The following is a 13,082-nucleotide window of genomic DNA, read 5'->3' on the forward strand; positions in this document are numbered from 1 at the left end:
TTCCTTCTATGACATGGAAAAAGTGCAGATTACGTAGATTAACCATGGTGAGGTGATGATAGGAATGCGGACAGGAAAACAATCTGCTGTTTTATTAATTGTGAAATTATACATGAAAAATAAGAACAGACAGCAAAAAAATTTCCTTGTTTGTAGAGTAAATGAACTTAGAAAAAAAAGAATTGAAATGCGATTTTAACATTGATCAGACGATGACGATATTAATTGGGTTTAATTTAAAATAAAATGTCCCAATGTTCGAAATAAGATCGCTTATAATGTATACAATTCATATATCTTCACAATACAATTTTTAAGAACTTATATCTCATGCTGAAATGAGAATATTGAGAATTAACTTCTGTATGACAAATAGCTGCAGACAAATATAGAACACGCATGTCATTATAGGTTTTGCTTAATTTATATTTAACATTCATATGTAATATATCAACGTTCTATCAACTTCCATATCTCTGATGTAATATTTTAAACATGATAATTACTTATGTCTTGAAATGATTGTATAAATATTTATATAACCGATTTGTTTTGATGTAATTATTTTATATAATTATTCATGCATTGAGGAATATATCATTAGGGTCATTACCTACCAAAAAGTTTGTCCCAAACGGGAAAAGAACTCACGACCAGCAGTGCCGCAGTGTGAGCTATCGTGAATAACCCTATGAAGATCCTTCTAAAGAAATATACCTGAATTTCCAAGACAATGACATTCATATCTGTTGCAAATGCTGTTGTTGTTGTTTTCTCTTCCTCCTTTGTCTTTATCATTCTATTATGAATGCCAGAACTATGTTCTCTGTCTTTTCTTTCATTAGAAATGTTTTGCTACTAATGGAAACGTAGGTGCCAAAGCCAGCATGTACTCACATGTATACATAGTTTCGAAATACTGTATCATTACCTATTCCAATGAATTTTACTTATTCTCTACACTTAATAAAGTTTCTACGTATCTTATTACACTTAAAAGAAAGACCTCATCTACAACTTTTTTTTTTTCGATTGCAAGGGTTGGGTTGGGGACTCGAACCTGGCATTTTCTGTTTACTGTTTCCGAATGAGTTTTCAGATTAAAACAGCCATAATCAATGCGATCACCTTTTCTGAATATGGTGTAGCACCAACTGTACAATGACGATGATAAAATGATTTGATTTAGTGTGATGGTAGTAGCTACATTTTATGAAGTAAATAAGTCATACTTGCTTTAAACTTCTTTCATCACGTTATCATTTATCTCAACAATCTGAGTTTGGCATCCCTTTTAGCACTGTTGCTGTAAGAATTTTCAATATCAAAATATTCTAAGCCATTTTCGAAACAAGTATCTAAATTTCGCTTATATCATATCGTGACTCGTTGAATATGATCATACATATTAATGAATAATATTTTTGTTAATGTTTTCAGATTTGTTCGTTTGTTTCTCAAGCACTGAACGCTCGAGGTCTCAAGTTTTAAAGGGGGGTGATTAATAAATATTTAAATAGTTTACGATTTAGGACTTAGATTTCTGGGCTTTCGGCATTATGGCCATTTAGCCCGTCACGTTTGAGGGATGACGCCCCTCGGCGAGCACACTATCCGAGGAAAGGGAAGGAAGTGGCCTGGGACCTATAAGTTAGGTACCACCCCGGCATTTGCCTGGTGTGAATGAGGAAAACCTCATTGAGGGTGACTGTTCTGAAAAAGCGTTTTACACTTTTTTCGAACGAGCGCCCCCACCGGGAATCAAACCCGGAACTGCTTGCACCGAAAATAGCTTTCGATTATTTCAATAAGAGTTTGGATAAAATTGAATTTTAAAAAAATAATAATTTGCACTTTTTTGAACTACTTAACAGTATCACTAATCAATTGGAACATAAGGATCATCTTTCACATGTTCTATGTCAAATCCGGAATGTAAGAAACAAGAAGAAAGTGAAAAGAAGGAACGTAAAAACATTGAACAAATCAAGTTTGAAGATACTTTGATGGCTAATTCTAGATTTGCTTTCGAAAGCAATGATGCAAAAGTAGATTGGAAACTAATTTCAAAAGCAAAATGTTTGGAGGAACGGTCATCAATGTCTGATTTACTCGTAAATGACAAACATTTTCAGAGTAACGTGAAATTTTCAGCTTCAAAATCCAATGATTTAACATTGACAGAGTTTCTCAGGGACCGAGGAATGTTAACATGTGTGGAATGTCTATAGTTACGTATACATTTATTTATTTTTCCAACACTTTGTAACACTTTCCTAGCTATCCTTTCTGCCTTTCCTTTAAACTAGGCTAGTGTAATCGCAAAAGTTGATACAAGCTAATTCTACTAACAGTAAGTACTTAATGATGTCATACCACCCTTTGATAGCAAACATTGTAAACGCAGCATTTTAAATGGTGTGTGAACAATCAATTTAACTAAAGCTTGTGTTTATTAAATAATTAAGTAATATATTTCCTGAATGAGTGACAGTAAGAAACTGATTGGCTGAAATTTAAGATTTTCAAATTAACAGTTGGATTATACATATTGTAAGGAGGTCCTTTCGAGTTTTGTGCCTTGAGAGTTATATCGGTTATTACTAGATTTATAGCAATGGATAATATCCTTAGAAAATCGAGAAGTAAATTTTCTTAGTAGTTTGAGACAGGGTTTTAACATAAAGTACGCAAATTGAGTATACTATGTTTAAGCTGTTACTGCAAATACCTGTACTTAAAATGCTGGGAACAGTCATAAGAAGAGAAAGAAAGAAAAACAGATGTGAGCCAAAAACGCGTAACTTTGGTATATAAACAACCAATTGTATATGAAGCAAATGAAGGTATACACTTATTTTTCAACTATATTTTTATACCATAAGTATATTGCCAATTATATTTCGCTTTTTTGTTTTAAATGCAATGTATTATTGATGGTAGACTACAAAAATTACATGTGATACTCAACCACAACTCAAATACTCATGTGATACTCATAAGTTTAATAAATACATAAGTAATTAAAATTATTAAATTCGAACTCCGAATCGCTCAATTTTATGTGAAGTAACGTATTTCAGTATTTCAGCTTGTTCACATTTTTGACTAGCAACGATGAAACGATCTTAAGAGTACCCGTACTCCAGGAGGATGTTTGGTATTTTTATTTTCAAAAGCTTGCAACCTTAGCCTGGCCGCCATAACCGTGGGACATAAAACTGAAAGATTTCATGATTTTGTGTTTCGTCGATTGCTGTTTTTTGGTTTCATAAAGTATTCAAAGCTTTCTGCATTAGGAAAATTTTATTTGCAGTAGTAGAATAGAACGAAAAATTTAAGTAGGGTATCTTAGAAAATACACAAGATAAAGATTAGTAAAAATATTATTGAGAACACAGAAAAGCCATGGAAAAAGAAACATATTGCTTATAATAGACAACATACACTTGTTATTCTTTCTATATGTAAAATGGTCTTAGTTAAGCGAGTATTGAAAGCTTCTATTGACCAGAAATTTCAGTTTAAAATTCTCGACTCAGTATGAGGGACCATTACTATCCATAGTTACACACCTCAAAGTATTGATTGGTTACAATCAGTAGAAAATAAAAATGTTACAATAAAGCGTCATGTAATCCATATTTTAAAATATTTTCCTCCATGAAATAATGTTGGTAATTCTGGTTGACTAAAAATAAAAGATGGTATTTAGGCGTAAATTATAAAAATTACATTTAAAGTTACTCTTCCGTAAATCCAAATAGTTGCTATAACGAAAATTATATATATATATATATATATATATATATATATATATATATATATATATATATATATATATATATATATATATATATATATATATATATATATATATTAAAAAGATATTGTAAAAAGAAAAAAATTATAAACTAATTAATTAAAAATATTTCATTAAAACTGAGTAAATAAGAATGAAAAGCAAATTAAAACTTAAATCAAGGAGCTCTAATATTTATGTTTCATGTATTTGTGTGAGTGTATACTGCTTTTGTTTTTGTAATGCTGCAGGAACTAATTTTCGACATTGTAGAAGCGAAAGCTCTTACCTCCATTCCTTCTGTACTGCGGCAACAGCTAGAGATATCCGAAATACCGTACATCTACCTATGTAATACAGTCGGTTTAATGATGAGTGATAGACATTGAAATCTCTTGAAGGCTGGAAGTAAGTTTTGGATCTTACCGAATGGTGAACGCTCCATATTCCGAACTTTATTTGGGTCCAGCATACTACCAGATGTTAAGTAGAATTTGTAATTGGTTTGTGGACACTCGGTGAGTGTTCCTTTCCTTCTTCCATGACTGTACCAGAAATTCAAACATTGGAAGGAAGTTTTTCTTCGAATAACTTTATAACATTCTTTAAAACTTTAAATACCCTAGAAGCAAAATTTATATTGTAACATTATTCTCAAAAAAATCTTGTTCATCGTATCTGTTGTGTAAGATGGCAAAACTGTGTATCAGCTGTAAACGCCTTCTAAGCGGTGCTGCCATCTGGATGATCTTAAATACAGTGTTCTCGCGCTCTCAGCCGTATATTTGAAGGATTGGACCTGTAGTCACATATTTGAATTACTTCAAGTTTGTGTTTAAAATATGTTAAATAACTGGTGTATTCTAACGTAAAGTGTACAGAAAAGTGAGAAAAGAGGTTTACATGTAATTACGATTAAACGTAGAATCTGTATTTTACAGTTTAGTTAGTAATCTCTGTTTGACTTTTTTTCCTACGATAATAGTAACACATTTTAACTGAACCTGGTCGAATATTGAAGTGCATTTGGGCACGAATATCCTCTCTTTTTGCCCTTCAGGCTTATGTAAATCTATTGGGAATAACCTATTTCAAATTTAAAACCTTAAAATTACAAGAAACTGTAACAAATATCGAAAGCCACTATTAACTACAGAAACGTTTCAAGTATTGAACACTGACTAAATACCATATTTCGGAAACAAACTAGAAATGTATGCATGTATATAGAAATTTATATACACACACACACATATTATATATATATATATAATTGTGTGAGTTCCTTCCTGGCTAAGCGGTTAGCATACGCGCCTTTGGCGTGGGAGACTTGAGTTCGATTCCCGGCGGGAGCTCATGTGGTTCGGATTCCACGTTAATTAGTAGGTTCACGTCTCACATAGCCTCGCTGCTGAAAGAAACATTAAACTCAAATCAACTCAACTCAATAATTATGTGTTTGTTTTAGTTATTAATTGTTGCTTATCTATTCCTGTTAAAATTTATAGTAATAATATGTGCATGTTTTCGAAATGCTTTTATCATTCCATATGTGCCAGTGATTTCTTTCAGCCGAATGATATTTTGTAAAGTCATTAGCGAAATCTTGCCGCAGTGTTACCGTGGATATGCAGCTTAACAAGAGCGTGTACGTTTCACACCTTAACAAAAGTATTTTTGAGCCTGTTTTGTTGGCCACTTATTTTCAGCACACGAAAAAAAGAAAACTACTTGTTGATTTGCTTGTAAACTACACACAAATATTTATCCTTTCCTATGTTATTTTGATCAACTCTATAACTCTATGAGGACTATCGATTGATATATGTCGCACCTTCAAGAAAGAAAAAAAAAAATTCTATCATACACTAACATAATTATAGAATTACTATATATCTGCAATGTTAAAAAAGCAGACTATATTGGGTCAATCCATATTAAGTCATTCAATGAAGGTAGTTTGATTATTTTACAAATTTATATAGGGTAACTGTCCCAATAATTGACAGTGTACCAGTAATTGCACTGTCGTCTTTTTTTCGCCGCAACAAGGCTGCGGGACTAGATACCAGCAAATGCTGCCACCTGTTATTCCTTTGTGGTGTTGTCAATCCTACACTACTGTTAATATTTGTCACTAGGTGGTAGTACTCCAAAGGAAGGAGAGCATCGATGGACAGTGAGAAGTCAACTGTTTTTTCAGGCTTCTAGTAACGGTTACGCTTAAGGAAAATTAATTTTGTTTCCGGTGCATATCGAATAGACCATAATAAAGACTGACGAGTTAAAGATCTTTTAATGTAACTGAAGGACTAATAGATCAGATTAAACCAAAAATTTTAGCTTCTTGAAAGTTAAACCAAGTTTTCAGGGGGGATGTCAATTATTGGTCACAGGTTAGCTGCAATCACCAGTAATTGACACCCCTGTCAATTACTGGTGATTTGTCTAATCTCAGTGAATATCAATAGAAATTTGTATACCGTGTATTTCAGTGAAGTTAAGTTTACTGGTACAGTTAAAAACATTATTTCTTATAAAATCCCAGTAGTTGACAGAAGGTGTCAATTACTAGGCTACTGCAGAAAATTGTACAATTTACACACCTTTGTTATTATTGTGATTTGTCATCATTCGAAAGGTCCTGGGTTGACACCTTTGTGATTAACAGAGAACCAACCTTGCTTTTTTTAAAAAATCTTGAAGTGGTAAATATCCCCTTGGTACGGAGTTAAGTGGACGTAGGCCTTTCCCTTCTTTGTATTTCTGAGCGTTTAATATGACTTTAAGCAAGTGTTTTCCCTTAATCTACAGTACTCTTACTTGGCACGTTGCCACTGGCAGAGTAGCCTACAGTAGCCGATTAGGTTTTTTTTTTTTGTTTTTTTTTTTTTTTTTTTTTTTTTTTTTAAAGGAAATAACATATATTTATGGACACTGTGAATGCTTTACACTGATGAAGCTAAGAAAAGATTCTGCTTTCTTTTTTTACAAGTGAAATCACATCTATGGAGCAAAGTAAAATCACCTCTAATAGGCCTAATGTTAACATATGAATGCAACGCAGCTGCAAACTGGCCACACCTACAAGCGAGAGGACACAGTCTTCCCTAGATATTGGTGATACCCCAGAGGAAAACGAGAAAACAGAAGTGGCACAAGTGTTAGAAATACCGTCCGTGCCATCAAATTCGTCCCTTCAGATTCCGTCAGGTGGTGAAACCATTAACTCTTCTTTAAATGAAATCTTTAAGTTTTACGTCCCACGGTTATGCCAGTTAGGCTAAAGGAGACGGTGATGATGAGAAATGAGTGAAATGAAGAAAGCGAAAGGAAACAGGAGAACTCCAAGAAAAACCACGAGCATGGTGTTTATCCACCACAAAGTCCAAAGGCGCGAGCTGGGATTGAACCAGGGACCCGAAGCACCGGAGGTAAACGCTCTACCACTGAGCCATCACGCAAGACAGTCTGGGAATGGACAGAGACATTCCAACCACATCAACTATCAACGTGTAAAAAAAAAATAATAAAAAAAAAAAACGTATTTATTATGATGAACAGTTTTATATCGGTTGCGTTACTGCTATTGATAAAGACAGGGTTCGTCAAATTTCTTAGAGAGGTCACGGAAGACAATTTTTTGTGGCTAGAAGTCACTGATATTGATAAAGGTGGACATAAAATTCATATTTTACGGATCGGTTTCTATAATTGGATAATGTCGTTATGCGCAAGATCCAAATCCCATACCGACAGATGAAACTATCGTAAAGGTTTTCCGGCATCATTAGGCCATTTATTCTTGTGTTATGCGATGCTGTTACATTAGGACCGAGGATATTTCAAATAAGATAATATTTCACTGATAGTATTACAAAATATTTTGCTTTTCAATTATACAAATATTAGTATTTAATTTTCTTGTCATATGTCAACTGGAAACAAGACTATGCTATGAATATTTGTATTATTTTAGTATTAACATCCGTTGTATGCAAAAATAATATCTCAAAACTGTTATAAATCAGCTTGGTAAGGTGGTAGAAAATTATGTAGTTGATTCGAAATAAGGTATTAAGAGATGTCAATTACTGGGTCACGATGTGTCAATTACTGGTGATTCTCTCAAATCAGTGTCAATTTCTGGTACAATAAAAAAACTTTTCGTATATATTTTTTTAAAAATAATAATTATGTCTATATTTTTTCCAGTGGTGTGTATGGATGAAGGAAGGATGCGTTCGTACCTACACGAGAGTTAAGTGAGTTAGACTCATTTGAAAGGTAAAAAAACATGCAATTTGTCAAATACTGCTCTTATACTGTCAATTATTGTGAGTTACCCATATTATATATATATATATATATATATATATATATATATATATATATATATATATATATATTATGGCGCTAAATTCGTCGTACAAAAGCAGGGGAGTGATTCCTGAGAATAAAACAAACAAAAAATTTCCAATAAACTTAGGGCGAAAACCCCATCGTTTACGTGTTATAGGCTGCCGAAAACAGGAAGAAATGAATTCTAAAGGTCCATAGCTCCAAAACTATGGGACCTACCGTAGTCGGGTCAAGACTTCACTTAGGAACTAGTATGTGCCCTATCCAAAAATGCGTGTTTCAGAATCCTGAGGTGCTTCCACAACAATTTTTATAGAGGGAGTTTGACTACGGGTCTATGATATAAAGTACTCTCCAACTACCTCCTTAAAAATTGTTGCGTGCACACCTTAGGATTCTAAAACGTATTTTTGGATAGACCACATACTAGTTCCTAAGTGAAGTCTTGACCCGACTACAGTAGGTCCCATAGTTGTGGAGCTATGAACCTTTAAAATTCATTTTTTCATGTTTTCGGCGGCCTGTAACACGTAAACGATGAGGTTTCCGACCTATGTTTATTGGAACTTCTTTGTTTGTTTTACTCTCAGGAATCTCTCCTCTGCTTTTGTACAACGAAATTAGCGCCATACTGTATATTAATTTAAAAATATACAGTATGGCGCTAATTTCGTTGTACAAAAGCAGAGGAGAGATTCCTGAGAGTAAAACAAACAAAGAAGTTCCAATAAACATAGGTCGGAAACCTCATCCGGGTGCGGATAAAGTCCCGGAACGATCCAATATCTCTCAAAATATACCGATCAACAAAACAAAAATAACACGTGTGAAATAGTTTTCAAGAAGCTATCCAATGATACAAAACGCAACCCCCTACACCCACCTCCTTCGGGGTATGGGGGATAACTTTAAAAATTTTAAATAGAAAGACCCATTTTTATTGCACATTTGGATTCTCCAGAAAAAGTGACAGTGATTTGACTCAAAATTGAAAACTGTCTTCGCAGATGGCGCTTGAATTCACACACAAAAAATGGCGGTGCTTCAAAACATTACGAAAATGGACATTGTCAGTCTAGTGCTCTGTGGCCGTACGGTTAGCATATTGGATTACGGAGTCAGAGGTTCTGAGTTCGATCCCCATTCAAGGCATTTTTTCTTTTATTTTCCTAAATAAATTCCATAAGTTTTAACTTCAATTAGTACATTTTTGAAGTTACATAGAATACAAATTTCGATCATTGTTTTGCAAACTAGCTTTATGGAGTAGTTCTTAGTAATATGGTTATTAGGATTAGATTCATAGGATTATTTACAACAAAAATAAACCATTTTTGTCGCCATTTGTATTTTCTTGCAAATTAATAAATATGGACAAATACACTATGTTTATCGAAGTTAAAATAAATGATTTCATTATTTGGGTATAAAAACTTCACATAAACAATGTTACTCTTCGCGGGAATCGAACTCACGACCTCTGATTCCGTAGTCAAGTATGCTAACCGTATAGCCATAGAGTACGATACAGAGAGGCAATATTTTCATAACGTTTTGCCACCCCCTGTTTTTTGTGTGTGTCGATTCAAGCTCCATCCGTGAAGGCACTGTTTTCAATTTTGGGTCAAATCACTGTCACTTTTTCTGGAGAATCCAAATGTGCAATAAGAAATGGGGGTTTCCATTTAAACTTTTAAAGTTACCTCCCATACCCCCGAAGGGGATGGGATAGGGGGTTGCGTTTGATATCATTGGATAGCTTTTTTAAACCTATTTAACACGTGTTCTTTTTCTTTTGCTGGTCTGTATATTTCGCAAGATACTTGGCCGTTCCGGGACTTTTTCCGCACCTGTATATATTCCACTATTACCACACTCACTGGCAGCACAAAATTAATTTTTAAAAATTTTAATCAAAGCCCGCTTGTAAGTAGCGATAATTTTTGTTGAACATTGTGTGCTAATTAGTGACTGATAACTCTGTCCTACCAAAATATCATACTTTAAACTTTCCAAAATTAAAATATTTCAAATTAATAAAATATATAAAAATTGTACGAGGCACATATCACTGTTATAAGTTTAGGTATAGTGAGTACCACATGTAATTATAGCTATATTTTTTTAAAAAATCAATTTTGGTATTTGACACTTTCATTATGGACATAAACTCAAAAGTGAAGTTGATTAAATTTTGTAAGCTTAGGGAGTAATTTTAACCTTTTAGGATTCAATTAATGTTCTTCGTGCTAGTAGTCAAAATCAAAGAACAAAAGGTGTTGAAGAAAATGGTGTTTGTTGCAATGTTTTTGAATAATCCAGTCCTAAGATAAACAAGTTTATGCTAACGTCTGCAAGGCCACTAATTAGCAAGCAGTGTTCAGGAAAAAAGTGCCCGCTATTCACAAACGGACTGGAATTATTAAAAAAAAAGTTTTGTTCTGCCAATATCTTAAACAATATATGCCTTACGCAGAGTCGTTCTGATGCGTGATTAGTGCCATACTAAAGAGTTCGACTAACATGTTTCCTGCAGTAGTCAAGCTTTTAGTATGACGCTAACCAGACGTCAAAACGAATTTGCATAAGGCTCTATATATTTTTAAAAAAAATGGTCAAGCACACCTCATTGAAATACTCCATATAGATTGATCCTATTATGCGTTCTGTAATACCTCTCCAGCCTCCACCTACTCCAAAGGAAAAATATACAGTACCAATCAAAAGTTTTCAAACACCTAGGATTTAAGGAACCACCTACTGTGAATCTATTAGTTTGCAACGACAACTTTGCCGCTGTGTCAGAAGTACTTTTGTCTAAACCATAAAATTTGATGACAGTTGGATCGGGATCTGAGAGATATTGCAGATATGTTTAATTAATTATAATTCTTAAAATGGACTCACAAAAATACAATTTGTAATAGATATTGCGTAGTATAAACGAAAGTGTGGAAAGGTAAGGTAATGTATTAGTTTTCTTTGAATGATATGAACATACGGGATCAATACAGTGACAGAATTTCGAAACGGGATCAATAGTGACAGAAATTTGAAACGGGATCAATACAGTGACAGAAATTCGAAAAGTCGTCCCAGTCTTACGCGTTCTGTGGCACCTTTTAACCTCTTGATATGTTAACTTTTCAAGTCAAAAATACCGTACTTTGATACCTGTATACGATGCTTTTGTATGCCCAATTTTTCCTCGTTGACATAGCAACTACAGTACTACACGACGACAGACACTATGCGACGACGGTCATATATATATGCCGCACAGTGGTCTGAAAATGCAATTTAGCCGGACAAAACTCGTAAAATTGAGTAGCACGAAATTGAATAAATTTTGGTGGGTTGTGTTGCCAATAGACTGGATATACCATTTTTATGATAGTTCTGTCGGGGGCCCTATCTGTCCTTTCTCAGAACCACGCGAATGTGTCTTCTTTGTTACCACTCCTGTTTTAGATATGCTAATCCGAATAAAAGCTGTGCCAAATGAAGGTTTACAAATTCCAGACAAGTGTGGCTTTCGAAAAGTAATTTTAGAGGCTGAATGTATGATATGTTGACACTTTCCTGTGATGTTCTCATGGATGTGGTGCTCCTACATTTTACACTATTAAGTATGACATCATCCTACGACTTGATTATACAAAATTTCTAGATGAATTTTCAATAGTCTAGAACTTGCAAGAAGGGGCTAGTAGAGATCTGCGGCATGTGAATTCATTTGAAGAGTACGTCTCCCTATGCAATCAACGTATTTTCTCGTCCCACTTTATCCCTTTTTACGATTTGTGGGTATTTTTGTCCAACTAACTTTCAGTTTCAGACGTGCGTAGTAAATTTTATGGAAAATCCTTATAAGAAACAATTAAACATCGTATGAATGTGATGCTTTGCAGTAAGTCAACTCATAAGTTATGTTTGGACTGTTGTGTGTTAAATTACAGAATCGCATTGTTCTGTGTACTAACAGGAAAAACAATCAAGAATCATGGTGACAAACGGACAGTTTGAGGCTCTACGCAAACGAAACTTCAAACTGTGGTCACCTAGGTCAGCTGATTCTCTAGAATACTTGGTGACGTTCGTGCTCTCACAGTATCCTGCACAAGTGAATGAAGACAGTGAGCTTCAGCTGCAAATCGACTCAAAGGTACTGTACAACTCTGCAGAGCAAGTGGGTAAAAGCTCGTTAAAGAGGTCACCTATTTCGTTCCCAAAACCGTAGTTGGCTCAATAGAAGATTCAATGTATCCTGGATTACTCTGACTTCTGTACCATCTGATAAACCACTCAGCAGTACCAGGCCTAAAGAACGACCAGCCAAAGACTTTTCGTCGATGACAGATAGATCCAAGCACCGAAAAACAGAACAACTACGGTCGGAGACACTAACTAAAGAGCTTTTATTTGCCACTAAATCAGTTCTTCATTCAGAAGGGAAGCGCGCTGCAGCAGATCTATTGTCGCAATCCACAGAATATTCTCCTTCACGTGCGCTGAAAATCCTCTGGTTTGGCAAGAAGCCAGAGTACAATCAAACCAACCTATGCCATTGTCTGATGATGAAGCATTGGCTTTCCTAATAAAAACAAGAATGTCAAAGTTTCAGGCCTCCCAGCAGAACATTGAAAAAATATAGGACAGTTTGGTTTCTATAAAATCACTAAAATATGCAGCTCCAATAGTGTTAGAATTCAGCACATATTCGCACTACCTCAGAAGAAATAGTCAACTCAGGATTACCATGGCATTTAACACATTTACATGTCGTTATTCATACACAGTTTTGAATACGTAAATTCAATTAATGCAAGCAAAGATATTAACTATTTCTCTACCTTCCTACTATCCTTCTAGTATTTTTTTTTTTTTTTTTTTAACAGATGAACTTTATTTTGAGATT

Source organism: Thermobia domestica, chromosome 7, assembly GCF_964235325.1.
Source record: "Thermobia domestica chromosome 7, izTheDome1.hap1.1, whole genome shotgun sequence".
In the NCBI taxonomy this organism is placed as follows: Eukaryota; Metazoa; Arthropoda; class Insecta; order Zygentoma; family Lepismatidae; genus Thermobia; species Thermobia domestica.